Source organism: Cebus imitator, unplaced genomic scaffold, assembly GCF_001604975.1.
Source record: "Cebus imitator isolate Cc_AM_T3 unplaced genomic scaffold, Cebus_imitator-1.0 Scaffold330, whole genome shotgun sequence".
NCBI lineage: Eukaryota > Metazoa > Chordata > Mammalia > Primates > Cebidae > Cebus > Cebus imitator.
In genome coordinates, this window is record NW_016107645.1 from 1,003,230 (window position 1) to 1,021,117 (window position 17,888).

General features: G+C 40.3%; 1 protein-coding gene across 5 annotated transcripts in view; it reads left to right on the top strand.

Moving 5' to 3' along the window:
• Positions 1-17,888, top strand: part of NRG3 (neuregulin 3) — a 1,102,351-nt gene that overhangs the window by 568,099 nt on the left and 516,364 nt on the right. The gene's annotated exons all lie outside the window — the stretch shown is intronic.

The following is a 17,888-nucleotide window of genomic DNA, read 5'->3' on the forward strand; positions in this document are numbered from 1 at the left end:
CCTAATGACCTTTTACACTGAATGAATAGAGGACATAGCTGGAAAACAAGAAGCACTGGAATGAATACAGCAACCCTTGGGCCTTTTATTCTGTTCCTCAAGCACAGACTCTTTCTGTGAGCCTTGGGCAGGTCTGAAAGAGATGGAGCTATCTGAACCATGTGGGACCATTTGGAGCAAGGCTTCCAGATGATGCAGTGAACTAAGGTGAGGCAGCAGCCAACTTTCCTGGTAGTAGAGGACATTTTCTCAGAGGAGGTGCAAGTTAAACTGGGGTCCAACAATGGAAGAATGCCTAGTGGACATTTTCCAAAACATAAAATCAGCTGACAGGTATCTGGAAGAGCCTATGAGACTGGAGAAGAAAGGCCTGATTTTTTGTTCTTTGCACCCATGCACTGACAAGAGGCCCAGCCTGAATGAAAGAAAGAACTCATTTTTCAAGATGAAATCATGTTTGCCTTTACCTCAGCTTGTGGCTGGTCTAGCTTCCCAGATTGCTGTAGGTACTGAGGAAGAAAAGGAAGGAATTCGTAATCACAATCAATAACAAACAATGAATAACTTGAAGTCTCTGATGAGCCAATCTGTATATGCATTCACGCATTCTTGCATTTGTTTCTACTAAGATGAACTTAAGTGCCCCCAAGAGACACCTATTGAGGGACTCACATCTTCAGCACATCAAGACCTCCTCACATGGGGCCACATCAAGAATATTTCTGGTCTCAGGCTCTCATTCTCTATTCAACATCTTTCAGGGTAGAAACAGCTCCACTTACTCCAATCATTCATTTATTCATATTCTCTTTTTGAGCAACCTGTCTGTATCAAGGACTGATAAAGGATGAAGATCAAAATGATAACTAAGAAGTCAGGACTATAAGAACTCACACTCTGATGGGAGAGAACCAACAGAAGACTATGGGTGGCACAATACACTCTTCTCTCCATAAAAAGCTACTAGCCATGGGTTTGGAAAGCAGCTCTGTAAAAGTGGTTTCTGTGGATTTTGTTTGTTGGTTTTTGTTTATAAGCAGTTGTTCTGCAAGAGGATGCACAACAGAGTGGAGTAGTCTGTAGAAAAATAAGTTTGAGATATGCTTTTATTTTTATATATCAAGTTCAACATTTCCCTCTCTAGTAAATTTTTATAAAATGGATTAGCACATTACAAGTTCTCATAAATCCTTCAGTAAAGAAACCTACTTGTTTTGTTTAACTTAGGATTTAATTACTCCCATGGGCCTCTCTTTGGGGAATGCTTGGTTTACATCTTCCAGATGGCTTCCCTGAGCTATTGTGGGTGCCTGTAGGCCTGGTAAGCACAGACAAGACTTGCAATAGAACCCATAACATCAGAGCACTTAAGGATGGAACAAACCTTTCATGTCATTCTGGCTAATGTCCTAACAAGTCAACCAGTTAAAGACCCTGCAGACTGGCCTTGGCACCTGGTTACCTAGCTTCTCCTAGATGGGAAACTCATGCTTTATATAATAAACCAAAATCTACTGCTTTTGACTTCTCTTATTGATGTTCTGTTTTGAAGAAATCTGCCTACACCCTCTTCTGGACCAGATTTGAAAGCATCCCTCAAATCTCTTGTTGCCAAGGTTTCTCAGGAATTTGACTCATCAAACCCAAAGCCACCATTTAGTCAAACTGTTCTCACCCTCTGCTTAGGTGGATTTTTTTTAAAAGGCACTTCAAATGCATTTATTGATTGCATAATTAATGTGGATTTAACTTGGTCAACACAGAATCATTTATCAAGTTCAACATTGACATTTTTACTTTGGTAAATCTTATTGAATCCAACAAAAATCACCATGTAATGATAGCTAATAAAATACTCAACAGGTGCCCTGCCACAACTGAAAGGTTTGTTTTCCATAGTCATTCTCTATTAGTGAGTATTCCTCTCTGTCAATATGTATTCCCTAGTGTTTAACTCAACGTCATTTAATCACTAAATTGGTATTGTAGGTATTTTTCTGAATTAAAAGCCTTATCATCCATGTTAACTGCATGGCTACTGAAGAGCTGTTTCTTCCTGGAACAGAAAAAGAATAGCAATTCTATACCCCTGTAGTACCTATGTGTGCCAGACAGTGATCTAAGTGCTTTAAACAATTTAACGTATACACATTTCAAGACAACTCTAGAGGAAGATGAAATTATTATTCCCATTTCATAATTAGAAACTGAAATGCATAGAACTTAAATAACTCAACTAGGTGGCTCCAATAGCATATCTGGTTGGGGCTTGAATTTGAACCCAAGCAGTCTTGCTTCAGAGTCCATGCTTGTAAGTATCATATTATAGGACTTGTCTCAGTTGAATTGGTACAGATTTGATCCTACAAGGCCTTCAGTACACTTGATTTGCGTGTCAAATATTTAAAGAATTGAAGAATCACCTGTGAACATGATGAGTAGGGAGAATTCATGTAGGTAAATATTAACAGTAGAAAATTTATCTGATAAATGCAAACAATTTAGCAAAACCCAAGAGTGATGGTGTAGGGAGCTGGGGTGTTTGTTTCCCATTTCACAAAACAATGCAGCCAACCTTCCATTTGTCTCAACAAGTAGTTTATTTTACTTCTCAGAGGAATGGCAGCAAACTTAAATAAAATCAATAACAGCAACTGAAAAAGCTTAACAGTGAATGCATATCAGTTTTCCTCTGTGTGCCTGAGCTTGTCTATTTTATTTCAAGATACTGCATACATGATTTCTCATTTGGGTGTCTGTGCTGTACTGGGCTTCAGTATTTTGAAAGTCTGCCCCAAGAAGCAAAAAGACCACCTGAATTACACTTTGCCTCACAAAGTGATAATAATATAGATCTACTTGCATGGTTGTTTCTGAAGAATTTCGTCCAGGATAAAAAAGAGAAATAGAGTTTAAAGGGTTCTATAGGTTTGACAATTCAAAATAAAAAAATGTTATCTCTATGGAAAGTCACAGTGGTTAAGTAGGATTCATATCACTTTGATTTAGAATCCAGCATGGCCTCTCCTAGTGTTTTGTCTGCCAGACTGTGAGTGTCCTCAGATCTATGATATTTTGCAAAAGCTCAGTTGTTATCCTAGCTGATATCTAATAACCCTATTTATGGCACAGCCATGATGGAAGTAATTATTAGTATTCTTAGCCTTGTTCTATAAACTCATAATGATGTGTTTTATTGTTTGTGGTGTTAGCCTTGGGCTGCTAGACATAATTCTGTTTACGACTATGAAGTCAGACTGTCCATCCAGAGCATGACGGATTATGTATTCACTGCAGTTGCTGAATCAGCTGGGTCTGTGCAGTGAATACCACATCCTCATTTTTAGAACTCCATGAGCTTTCTGGGGAAAATCTATAAGATTTGACTTGTAATGTGTAGAACACAATTTATTTCATTTTCTTCCATTAAATTTATTCCTGTGGTTTCTATCATCCGTACCTTGTAGGTTACATTACAAGTTGAAATTCTTTTTTTGTTTTTGCTATGGTATAATATCCATGTGAGAATCGTCTTTCTTCACCTTGGATAGAGAAATACAAACCACCATTTTACCCATTCACTGGGAGTGTGAACTGGCACATTTTTATAAAGCTGGATCAAAATATTCTTGTGATCAGCTGTCATCTTGTGGAGTTTTCTTTTTTCTCCTGCCACAGTTGGAGTTCTAAACCCTTTACAATGATCATGTATATTAGGTATAGTTGTGCGTTGATCCACTAACCTGATTTCTTTCCTCTTTTGGCTTTATCACATTTGTCATGTAACTGTCAAGTCATTGAGTATTTGCCGAATATTCATTGAGCATATGGGAAGGAGAAAATGTGGAGGATTTTATGGACATAGTTTGAAAGGGGATTCCCATGCCTTCTGTCCACATTTCTTTGACCCAACGTCAGTCACATGATCCCATTTAGATGCAAGGGGTTCTGAATAATGTAGTCTCTGGCTTAGGGGATGCCCCAGCAATAGTTCCATACTCTGAAAGATGAGTTTGAATTCTTACTAGACAGTTTGCCAACTCTATCACTCTGTGTGATCTTAGAAGACTTTCTGAGCCTGTTTTCTTATACTTTAAATGAAGAAAACCTAACTACCTTACAGGTTATTATTATTATTATTATTATTATATGAGACTATATACACAAAAAACATGTAAGCTGCAAAATGCTACACAGATTCATTATTTTTATAAATGATATAATAAAATTTATTTATTTATCTGACCTTAACCTAGAGAATTAGAAGAGCACTCAGGTGCTACTTCCTATTACGAGTAAATCATTTTTATCTTCATAATTGTACTTTTTCTTCAGAGCTACTTTTGTGTCTTCCTGGGATGTGCCAACAGAGCTCATGAAGTCAAATCTTACAGATAAGAAGGAAGAGGGTGGAAAAACCAGGATGATTGATTGATCACCCTATCTACAAATTGATTTTGACCATTTCCAGGGTTTGTCGTCTGTACCCATTGCATTAATTCAATAGTAAAAGTTATCAACCAAAAACAATACCTAAACTGAGCATCACACAAAATTGTTTCCACAATAGCTTTATGTAGAGAGAAACCAATGTGCAAGGTATAAATGGCACCTGGTGTCTATACTATGAGAAGAGGTATAGGGAAAATTATGCACAAATTAAAAGCATGATGTTTTGAGGTCAGAAAAGCACAGTTTGAATTTATTTATACATTAACCAGTTCATAGATCTTGGTGAGCTATTTAACTGTCTTGTCTTCTGTTACTCATTTATTCAAGAGAGATAAGGTTAAAAGCACATTGTTTTTATTAGAGTTGAATTTGATGATGCTGCTAAAGGGTTAGCTGCAGGGGAGGTCCACTGTGGGGATTTAGCCACATGCTTTTCATGTGTCATTCTTACATGTCACAGAAATGCTATGGATATATAAAGTTCCACAACAAGGTAGTAATAAAAGTGGAACTGGAACTCAGGAACATCTGAATCCAAAGCTCTGTCTCATAATCATATTTTGTTTGCTTTCCTGGGCATGGAATTGTACCTGGACTATGGTAATTGCTCAGTAAATCACAGCAATTATTATCTTTCACATCTGTGCCCAGGTCAATTGCTAGATGGAAGTGGGTATTTTGTTCACAATTCACCTATATATAGGTTTTGTGCATTCCTCACAGTGCTCGTGGAGCCACAGTAGCTCCCTACCCTCTGTGATCATGGCTCTTCCAGACCTTCTCTTCAATGACAGCAACACTTAATGGGGAAGGTCAAGGAAGTCCCATTTCATAGATAAGGCATAAAGTAGTTTACTATGTACTTCATCTATTTGTAATAGATTTGTTTTTCTAGGAAGTTTGAACTGTGAGTACTCTTCTTTTTTATTTTATTATTTTATTTTATTTTTTCATTGCATTTTAGGTTTTGGGGTACATGTGAAGAACGTGCAAGATTGTTGCATAGCTACACACCTGGCAGTGTGATTTAATTCCTTCCTCCCTATCACCTATATCTGGCATTTCTCCCCATGCTATGTCTCCCCACTGTCCTTCCCCTGTTTCCCCCCGACAGACCCTAGTGTGTGATGCTCCCCTCCCTGTGTCCATGTGTTCTCATTGTTCGATACCTGCCTAGAATGAGAACATGCGGTGTTTCATTTTCTGTTCTTGTGTCAGTTTGCTGAGAATGATGGTTTCCAGGTTCATCCATGTCACTACAAAGGACACAAACTCATCGTTTTTGATGGCTGCATAATATTCCATGGTGTTTATGTGCCACATTCTCCCTGTCCAGTCTATCATCAATGGGCATTTCGGTTGGTTCCAGGTCTTTGCTATTGTAAACTGTGCTGCAATGAATATTTGTGAGCATGTGTCCTTATAATAGAACGATTTATAATCCTTTGGATATTGCTGGGCCAAATGGAATTTTTATTTCTAGGTCCTTGAGGAATCACCATATTGTCTTCCACAATGATTGAACAAATTTACACTCCCACCAACAGTGTAAAAGTGTTCCTATTTCTCCATATCCTCTCTAGCATCTGTTGTCTCCAGATTTTTTAATGATCACCATTCTAACTGGCGTGAGATGGTATCTCAATGTAGTTTTGATTTGCATTTTTCTAATGAACAGTGATGATGAACATTTTTTCTATGTTTGTTGGCCTCATGTATGTCTTCTTTTGTAAAGTGTCTGTTCATATCCTTCGCCCACTTTCGAATGGGCTTGTATGTTTTTTTCTTGTCAATCTGTTTTAGTTCTTTGTAGATTCTGGATATCAGCCCTTTGTTAGATGGGTAAACTGCAAATATTTTTTCCCATTGTGTTGGTTGCCAATTCACTCTAATGACTGTTTCTTTTGCTGTGCAGAACCTGTGGAGTTTGATTAGGTCCCATTTGTCTATTTTGCCTTTTGTTGCCAATGCTTTTGGTGTTTTTTTCATGAAGTCCTTGCCTACGCCTATGCCCAGAATGATTTTGCCTAGATTTTCTTCTACGGTTTTTATGGTGTTAGGTCTTATGTTTAAGTCTTTAATCCATCTGGAGTTAATTTTAGTTTAAGGTGTCAGGAAGGGCCCAGTTTCTGCTTTCTGCACACTGCTAGCCAGTTTTCCCAACACCATTTATTAAACAGGGAATCCTTTCCCCATTGCTTGTTTTTGTCAGGTTTGTCAAAGATCAGATGGTTGTAGATGTGTAGAGTTGCCTCCAAGGCCTTTATTCTGTTCCATTGGCCTATATGTCTGTTTTGGTACCATTACCATGCTTTTTTGACTACTGTAGCCTTGTAGTATAGTTTGAAGTCCGGTTGTGTGATGCCTCACGCTTTGTTCTTTTTGCTTAGAATTGACTTGGCTATGTGGGCTCTCTTTTGGTTCCATATGAAGTTTAAGGTGTTTTTTTCCAGTTCTGTGAAGAAGGTCATTGGTAGCTTGATGGGGATAGTGTTGAATCTGTAAATTACTTTGGGCAGTATGGCCATTTTCACAATATTGATTCTTCCTAACCATGAACATGGAATGTTTCTCCATCTGTTTGTGTCCTTATTTTGTGTCTTATTTTGTTGAGCAGTGGTTTGTAGCTCTCCTTGAAGAGGTCCTTTATGTTCTTTGTTAGTTGTATTCCTAGGTATTTTATTCTCTTTGTGGCAATTGTGAATGGCAGTTCATTTTTGATTTGGCTCTCTTTAAGTCTGTTATTGGTGTATAGGAATGCTTGTGATTTCTGCACATTGATTTTGTATCCTGAGACTTTACTGAAGTTGCTTATCAGTTTCTGGAGATTTTGAGCTGAGACAATGGGGTCTTCTAGATATACAATCATGTCGTCTACAAATAGAGAAAATTTGACGATAGGGTGTCGATTTTAGATCTTTCCTTGCTTCTCATGTGGGCATTTATTGCTCTACATTTTCCTTTAGAGACTGCTTTAAATGTGTCCCAGAGATTTTTGTATGTTGTGTCTTTGTTCTTGTTGGTTTTGAAAAACATCTTTATTTCTGCCTTCATTTCATTGTTTATCCAGTCAACATTCAAGAGCCAGTTGTTCAGTTTCCATGAAGCTGTGCAGTTCTGAGTTAGTTTCTGAATTCTGAGTTCTAACTTGATTGCACTGTGGTCTGAGAGACTGTTATGATTTCTGTTATTTTGCATTTGCTGAGGAGTGATTTACTTCCAATTATGTGGTCAATTTTTTAGAGTAGGTGTGATGCGGTGCTGAGAAGAATGTATATTCTGTGGATTTAGGGTGGAGAGTTCTGTTAATGTCTATTAGGTTTGCTTGTTCCGGGTCTGAGTTCAAGTCCTGGATATCCTTGTTAATTTTCTGTCTTGTTGATCTGTCTAATATTGACAATGGGGTGTTAAAGTCTCCCACTATTATTGTGTGGGAGTCTAAGTCTCTTTGTCAGTCACTAAGAACTTGCCTTATGTATCTGGGTGCTCCTGTATTGGCTGCGTATATATTTAGGATCGCTAGCTCTTCTTGCTGCATTGATCCTTTTACCATTATGTAATGTCCTTCTTTGTCTCTTTTGATCTTTGTTGGTTTAAAGTCTATTTTGTCAGAGATGAGAATTGCAACTCCTGCTTTTTTTTGCTCTCCATTTGCTTGGTAAAACTTCTTCCATCCCTTTATTTTGAGCCTTTGTGTATCCTTGCATGTTTGATGGGTTTCCTGGATACAGCTCACTGATGGGTTTTGGCTTTTGATCCAATTTGCCTGTCTATGTATTTTGATTGGGGCATTTTGCCCATTTACATTTAGGGTTAATGTTGTTATGTGTGAAGTTGATCCTGCCATTTTGATGCTAGCTGGCTGTTTTGCCTGTTAGTTGATGCAGTTTCTTGATTGTGTTGATGCTCTTTACCATTTGGTATGTTTTTGGAGTAGCTGGTACTGGTTGTTCCTTTCTATGTTTAGTGCCTCTTTCAGGAGCTCTTGTAAAGCAGGCCTGGTGGTGATGAAATTTCTGAGTACTTACTTGTTGATGAAGGATTTTATTTTTCCTTCACTTATGAAACTTAGTTTGGCTGGATATGAAATTCTGGGTTGAAAGTTCTTTTCTTTAAGGGTGTTGAATATTGGCCCCTACTCTCTTCTGGCTTGTAGGGTTTCTGCTGAGAGATCTGCTGTGGGTCTGATGGGCTTCCCTTTGTGGGTAACCCAACCTTTCTCTCTGGCTGCCCTTAGCATTTTCTCCTTCATTTCAACCCTCATGAATCTGACGATTATGTGCCTTGGGGTTGCTCTTCTTGAGGATTATCTTTGTGGTGTTCTCCGTATTTCCTGGACTTGAATATTGGCCTGCCTTGCTAGGTTGGGGAAGTTTTCCTGGATAATATCCTGAAGGTATTCTCCAGGTTGGATTCATTCTCTCCGTCACATTCAGGTACACCTATCAAACGTAGATTAGGTCTTTTCACATAGTCTCATATTTCTTGGAGACTTTGTTCATTCCTTTTTATCCTTTTCCTGTAATCCTGCCTTCTCATTTTATTTCATTGAGCTGATCTTCAACCTCTTATATCCTTTCTTCTGCTTGGTCATTTTGGCTGTTGAAACTTGTGTATGCTTCTCGAAGTTCTTGTGTTTTTCAGCTCCATCAATTCACTTATATTCCTCTCTACGTTGTTTATTCTTGTTAGCATTTTGTCAAATCTTTTTTCAAGGTTCTTAGTTTCTTTGCATTGGGTTAGAACATATTATTTTAGCTCACAGAAGTTACTTATTAGCCACCTTGTGAAGCCTGATTCTGTCAATTCATGACACTCATTCTCCATCCAGCCTTGTTCCCTTGCTGGTGAGGAGTTGTGATCCCTTGCAGGAGGAAAGGCTTTCTGGTTTCTGGTGTTTTCATCATTTTTGCACTGGTTTCTTCCTGTCTTTGTGGATTGATCCACCTGTCGTCTTTGTAGTTGTTGACTTTCAGATTGGATCTCTGAGTGGACATCCAGTTTGTTGATGATGAAGTTATTTCCTTCTGTTTCTTAGTTTTCCTTCTAATAGTCTGGCCCCTCTGCTGTAGGACTGCTGGAGGTCCACTCCAGGCCCTGCTTGCCTGGGGATCACCTGCAGCAGCTGCAGAACAGTAAGGGTTGCTGCCAGTTTCTTCTTCTGCTATCTTTGTCCCAGAAGGATACCTGCCAGATGTCAATGTGAGCTCTCCTTTATGAGGTGACTCTTTGGATATACAGGGGTCAGGGAGCTGGGTGAGGTGACAGTCTGTCCTTTATATGAGCATAACCACTCCCTCTTTTTTCTCCCAGATGCTCTGTCCTGGGGAGTTAGGGCTTTATTGATGAGTTTCTGTTGTGCTGCTGCCTTTTTTCAGGGCTGCCCTGCCCTGTGAGGAGGCAGCCTACTCACTGTCTGCCTGCAGAGGCTTTGCTGAGCTGCTGTGGGCTCTGCCCAGCTGCCATGTCAACTTGCCTGCCGTCCTGTTTATACAGGTGTAGATAGAACTGCCTCGGCAATGGCGGCCCACCTCTATAATGGCGGACTCTCTCTGCAATGGTGGGCTGCCTCAGCAATGGCAAACTACCTCAATAGTGGTGGATTGCTTCGGTAATGACAGACACACCTCCCCCACAGAGCTGGACCATCCCAGGTTTAGCTGTGCTTGCTGTGAAACTCTCAATCCAGAGCGATTCTGATTGCTGTTTTTTTATGGGGGTGGGACCAGCCAAGCCTGATCACCTGGTTCCCTGCCTCAGAGCCTTTTTTGTTTTTTAGTAGAATGGTGGACTATCTCCCAGGTGTTCCTGTCACCTGTTGAAAAGGCGCTGGGACCTGTGTGATTTCCCATGTGGCCACCCACTGCACCAGCTGAAACAGCGGCACTGAGATTCGTGGCACATTTTTACCCGGGAATCTCCTGGCCTGACTCCCTGTTTCAGTCCCCTTTTTAGTCAGATGAATGGGCAACTCTGCCTTCCTGGAGCTCTAATCACCAGCTAAAATGGTGCCTGGACCCGAGTATTTTGTATGGAGAACCGCCACACCGTGGTGCCAGCATAACAGCCCCGCTGGCCAAACCAGCTGCACTGGCGACCCATGGGGCTCCTCCACCTGGGAATATCCTGGTCTGTGGGCAATAACAATTCTTCTGGAAATGCGGCACCCACTCACCCTCCACACTTTCACTGGGAGCTGCAATCCTGAGCTGCTCCTAATCGGCCATCTTGGATCCCTCAGTATTCTTCTTAAAATTGCTTATGAGGAAGAATAGAACAGGACATCAAAGAACACCTTAGAAACAGAGAATGGAGGATATATGCTATCCAAATGTTCAAACAGTTAAACAAAATAAAAATTAATGCCAAAATAACTTACAAAATAGGTCAAGGAGATAAAACCCAAAGCACCAAGTGTAAAATATAATGTATTATTAAACTGGCATTTACAATGAATAAGGAGAAGATCAATACTTCATATACTGCACAACTATTCAGGTAAAAAAGTTAGTTCTTTTCATCCCAAAACACTCAGTGAACACAATTTCAGATGGAGTCAACATTTAAATGTATAAGGTAAAACTACAAAAGAAGCAGAAAACACAGGTGATATCTCTTTGATCTTAGGGAGGGAAAAAGCTATTCTAAGCAAACAAAAAATAAACAATGAAATCAACTATAGAGGCAAATTGTTATATTTGGGAAGTTAACTGGTAAAGGAAATCTGTACGTCAAAAAGCATATTAAACAAAAGTGAGAGGCAAACATTAACCTGAGGAAGATTTTTGCAACACACTCTCATTTAGTTTTCACAATAGTCCTGTCAGGTAGATAATATTATCTCCATTTATAATGAGGAAATTGAGAACACACACACTTTATGTAATTTAGTGATTTGCCGAAGGTCATTCAGCTAATGAGTGGAAGGACTGGAATTTGAACCCTCAAAAAATGAACTCTAAGCACTGGTTACCTCACGCTTGGCTCCCCCAAGTAAGAAAACAGATCCAGAGAACTGGTGCCATGATTTTGTTTATTTTCCCCATAATAAGCAGCCATTTACTTTCAGGTAATATACAGTCATACATTACTGAACAATGGAATATGGTCTGAGAAATGCATCATTAGGTGACTTTGTTGTGCAAACATTATAGAATGTACTTAAGCAAACATCCATGGCATAGCCTATGGCACACCTAGGCTGTATTGTATGGCCTGTTGTTCCTTGGCTACAATCCTGTTACGATACTGAGTACTGTAGGCAATTGTGACACAATGGTAAGTATTATTATATCTGAACAAGTATAAACACAGGAAAGGCACGGTAAACATATAGGTAAAAAATGGTACCAGTGTCCAGGGTACTTACATGGAACTTTCAGGCCTGGAAGTGGCTCTCGATGAGTCAGTGAGGGAGGAGTGAGTGAATGTGAAGGCCTGGGACCTTTACTGTATACCATTATAGACTTGATAAACACTGGACATTTAGATGCCACTAAATTTACTTTTTAAATTTTATTTATTCAATAATCAGTTAACCTTGGCTTACTGTAACGTTTTACTTTTCAAACTTTTAAATTGTTTAACTTTGTGCCTTTTGTAATAACAGTTTAAAACACAAACACATATATAGCAGCACAAAAACATCTGTTTTTCTATCCTTATTCTTAATTAAGCCTTTTACTATTTAAAATGGTTTTGTTTTCCTTTTTTTTTTTTTTTTTTTTGGTAGAGACAGGGTTTCACTCTGCTCCCCAGGATAGAGTACAATGGTGTGATCACAGCTCACTACCACCTCAGACCACTTGGCTTAAGTGATCCTCCTGTGGCTCCTGACTAGATAGGACTACAAGTATGTGCTACCAGACCTGGCTGATTTTTAATTTTTAAATGCTATTTATTTATTTATTGTAGAGAAAGAGTCTCCCCGTATGGCCCAGGCTGGTCTCGAACTGCTAAGCTCAAGCGATCCTCCCTCCTTGGTGTCCCAAAGTATTCCTTGGCGTCCCAAAGTGCTGGGATTACAGACATCTTTTACTTTTTAAACCTTTATGTTTTAAAATAAGGCACAAACAACACACATTAGCCTAGACCTACTCAGGGTCATGATCATCAATACATCACTTGGCAACATAAATTTTTCAGCTCCATTGTAATCTTATGGGACAACCATCATATATGCCAGTTCCTTCTTCACAGAAATGTCATTATATGGGGCATTACTATAATTTTGGATTTCGACTCTGATTTTTTCTAAAAATCAGAGTAGAAATTTTTAAAGGAAATTTTTTAAAGAAAGTTCAATCTTTAATACACAGAAGCAAAATTGTCATATTAAAAAAAAATACAGCAACTCCCCAGAAATATCGAGCTGCCATTAGAAATGCTGCAGGAAGCCTAATTGTTTCCTGAGCACTGGGCCTGCCACTCTGCCTGTCCCAGGTCTGGCCATGTCTAAGTGCTGAGGAAGGAAGCCTTTCTCTAGAGGTTTGGTCCATGCCAGCATCCTTTTGCAGTTCCCCTCCTTAGCCTGCATTTTCAAAACTCTTCCGTACTGTGGGATATATAATTTCCTCTCCTTGGAATGCCTGCAATCATCATGGGAATCTAGGAAACTATTTTTCAAAATGCTAGTCAGCATTAGGATGTCTTTGAAGTCACCCTAGAGCTAGGTAATCACTCCTAATAAAAAAATTTGCATGCATCTGTGAGGCCACTCACAGTAGATAGTAATTTTATGTTCATTAGTCTTATTCCTCTATTAAGCTGATCTATTACGAAGCCTCCAATTTGTCTGTTAGACCAGTGATGCCCAACCTTTCTGGCACCAGAGACCAGTTTCATGGTAGACAATTTTCCACAGACAGGTGGTGAGGGAATATGGTTTCCGGATGAAGCTGTTTCACCTCAAATCATCAGGTATTAGACTCTCATAAGGAACACACAGCCTAGATCCCTCACATGTGCAGTTCACAATAGGGTCCACACTCCTTTGAGAATCTAATGTTGTTGCTGACCTGACAGGAGGTGGAGCTCAGGTGGTAATGCTCACTCACCCACCTCTCAACCTCTGCTGTGTGGCCTGGTTCCTGACAGGCAATGGACCAGTAGTGGTCCATGGCCTGGGGAGTGGGACTCTCTGTGTTAGAAAATCTCTATGTCTCCCAAATTCAGCACAGCTAGGGACATAGTAGGAGCTGCATGATACCTGGTGAGCTGAACCAAACTCCATGGTAAAACAGCAATGCTCTGCATATAAACTTGACAGTGATAAACTCAACCGCTCTTTTCACCCTGGGCCAATTTTCCCACTAAGAAAATCTTAAGGAGGGCCTAGCATCCACTGTGGGGTTACCATTGTTAGAGTTCAGTGCAGGCTAAAATGAGCATGTGCTGTGGTTTTAAAGGAAGAAAGCAACAAAAGTACACACCACGGTGTGTGTGTGTGTGCATATGTGTGGGGCATTTGGGGGGGTGCTGGAAGACAGGGCAACCTGCCATTGGGCCTCAGGCCCTGAGATCTTGTGAGAGTCCCCTGTGTTTCTCCAGGGTCCTCCCTGACTCAGTTCACAAAGACCCCTCATTTAATCACATGACTCCCAACCCAACCAGAGGACAGCTGTCCATGCTCGTGCTGATGGTCTAGCTGAATAAAGGAAATGGGTGAGCCAGGGTATATAAGTTCGTTGGAGAACTGAGAGATGTAGAAACTCTTCTAAGAAGAGTGTTTACCTCTTTGGCTTTGTAATCTTATTGTATTATCTTTATTATCAATGACAAACAGAGCATCCACTCTGTTCCAGACATGTTTCGGAGATACCAGGGTACAGAGATAATGCCATCCTGGGGGACTTGTCAAATCTGTCTATAGGGAATTCAGTCTACTGTGTATGCCAGAAGTGCATACACACACTGCCAAAGAGAAAAGTCATTAAGGGACTGGCTTTTGGAAGAGAGCTGTCATTGAAGAATGAAGTGGAGAAAGGCCGGAGAAACTGGAACCAGAGGCAACAGGGACCAAGTCCTTGCTTGAAGGACACAAAGAAAAGTGATTAGAGTGTACACCAGACCTGGATTTAAGTCCCTGCTGTGATATTTCTAAATTCCAAAGCCTAGTCCGAACCTCGTGCAGCATCAGTTTTCCAATCTTATAAAGGGGAGAAAGAATACATATCATCGTTGGGTTAAAAGCGTTGAGTACACACATAAAGCATGCTCAGGTAGAGTACTCAAAGGCTCACATGAGGTAGTATTCTTCAGGCCTCAGTGACTTGTGGGTAGAAATGAAGGCTTACTAATATTCATGTCCAGAATTTTCAGCTACATTGTCTCCACTGGAGGAAACACAAGGTTGTCAGCCTCCTGCATTGAGTCTCTCCTTTCACTGGCAGTTTCTCTTAGATTGATGCAGCCTGCTTGTCACACTGTAGCCAGAGCAGCTTGCCCGATCGCCATGGCCAGGGCTGCTACCAAATAGCCCTTCTTGTCCATACTCTCATACCATACCTTTGGGTCACTGGACCCACTGAAGAATCAAAGTGCTTTGTTTATTTCTTGGCATGCTGTATTACCTGCTGCATGCTACCCTGAGCCACATCTTCCAGCACGCTGTTCAGTTCTCACCATTCTGCCATGTCTGTGAGCCTTTACCTTGCATTGCTGTGCATTGCTGTGAGCTGAGGGCCCTGTACCTACCTCAGGTTTCTCTACAGAGTTGCACTGGTCTCTAAATGTTTCTGTTACTACCACCATTATTAGTGTTATTAGCAGACTTTTTGCACTGATAAGATTGGATTGTAAGCAAATTCAAATGTACATATTCATTCATTCTGAAAACACTCACTGAGCAACTATTGCATGTTGAATATTATTTCAGACAAGGAGGATGCAATAGTGAGCACAGCCGACCCCATCCCTGACCTCATTCAGAAGTTTATAGTCTAGAAACATCTCTCCCATCTTTCTGCCTGGAGAAAAGAAAAACACAGTGCTGCTCTGTCCTGTATTGAATTACTTCTCAACATCTCTGCATCATCATTTAAATGTAGTCTGTGCTCCACTCATCTGAGCCCTCCAACAACATCCACTTGATCCCAGAGCAAGGAAGTAATATTCTCTTAAAAATGAAAACATATCAACCTTAGCTTCTGCCAGCTATGATTCCCTGGAAATAACATTTATTTCAAGAGCTGGAACACAGAAAATATCAGCAGAAGTTACCCCTCATTGTTGGATCTCTTTGGTTTCAGCCAGATTATTTTTTCACAAAAATATAATTCTACTTCATTTGCTCATTCCCATGGTTGTCAGGAATATAATATGAAAGACAAAGAATCAGTGTGGAAACTGCTAGAGGAATTGAGTAATGGCAAGGTCATGATTCTCTTTGTTTTGATAGGTGGTCGGGCATCTGCTTCTTGCCTTTCCCTAACTAGAGTGTGGAGGGCATCTTCCTCCTCTTTATCCTGCCTACACTTTCTGATCAAGCAGTTTCCATTACTTTCTCTTTCTCCATCCCTATGCCATTTTTTTCCATGAGTAAAACAGGAATAATAGCCATGCTGACTTCAAGATTTGTTTTAAGGACTGAATTTGGTACATTGGATTATGGAAGCATGTCCACAGCAGAGTGCTTAAGAGTTGTGTGGCTAAGAGTTTGGTTTCCTGGCTTCATTATTTGCTTTGACTTACCTTAGGGAAATCTTAACCTCTCTGTGTAAAATAAAGAAACCAATAGCTACATAAAACTTGTAATTATGACTTATAAATGATGTCTACAAAGCATGTAGCACAGTGTTCCACATAGTAAGTAGTGAGCATATGCTAGCTACTAATTTTATGATGAATATTATTACATCTCTCTTTTCCTCCCTTTACATCAAGAGTGCTACTTAATTGGCTCTGTTTTGATCTCTGTCTTTCATGCAATTATCTATTCATTTTGGTGTAGGGAAAAACTGAGATGAGAATGACATAAAATCTGGAGATAGTGCAGGTTTTCTGGCCTCTCTTCTTAGCTACATATGCAGCAGGGTTGTGGCAGTATAGGGAATCCACAAGGGAGCAGATAAGGTCCCTGGCTGAGCAAGAAGTTCCAAGGGAGCACAGATATGACACTGCACGGGGCCTGCTCTCAGGGGTCTGCAATCCCTGTGTGACCCTGCTGGAGTCTTGCATTGGCAGCTGCAGTGTGAGGAGCACCTCCTCAAGAGGAGCCTTCTATCCTCCCATATGCCTGCTCTTTGAGCAACAGTCATCTGTTCAGCAGGTTTGAATTTTTTCCTTCTCCATTTGTCATATGGATTCCCTAATACTTATCTGTGCTGTTTGTCACATTACTCTGAAAAGTTTCTAAGTTATACTTCTTTATGTACTTTATGTACTTCTTTATGTGCATATCCATAAGGCTTGCTGCCTTATGCCACCACTGCCACCACCATCAACAATACCACCACTACCACCCCCATCAACAATACTACCACTGCTGCCACCATCAAAACCATCACCATCACCACCATGAACACCCTCACAAATACCATATGACCACTATCATCAACACCATCACCACCACAACCATCACCATTAACACCACCATGACCACAAACACCACCATCAATACCAGTACCATCACCACCACCACCATCATCACAAATACCATTATGACCACTATCATCAACAACATCACCACCATAACCATCACCATTAACACCACCACAACCACCAGCACCACCATCAACACTACCATCACCAACACCATCACAAATACCATTATGACCACTATCATCAACACCATCACCACCATAACCATCACCATTAACACCACCACAACCACCAACACCACCATCAACACTACCATCACCAACACCATCACAAATACCACTATCAGCAACACCATCACCACCACAACCATCACCATTAACACCACCAAGTCTACCAACACCACCAACACAACCATCAGCACCACTACCATCATCATCACCACCACCAACACCATCACAAATACCATTATGACCACTATCATCAGCACTAATATCAACACTATCACCACCACCACCACCACCACCACCATTAACACCAACACCACCAGCACCCACCATTACCACCGTTTCCACTATGTGTCAAGCTTCCTCTCCTCGGGGAGGTTTTTTCTGTTTCTGGCTCAGACTTGCATATCCCTTCTATTTGCTTTTTCTGTTCCCACATTTTTATCATGGCACATTTGACACCCACTAATTGATTTTGGATTGAATCGTATAAAATACAGCTCATGCAGTTTTATCCATTTGAAATTGCTGAAATTTGACCATTTTTGACTGATTATTTTACATGACTCAAGCTGGTATTTATCTACCCATTCCATTAAACTGTTAATTATGTGAGAAAACAAGGAGAACTTTTACCCTATTTTGGCAACACCTGGCACAGTGCTTGCTGTG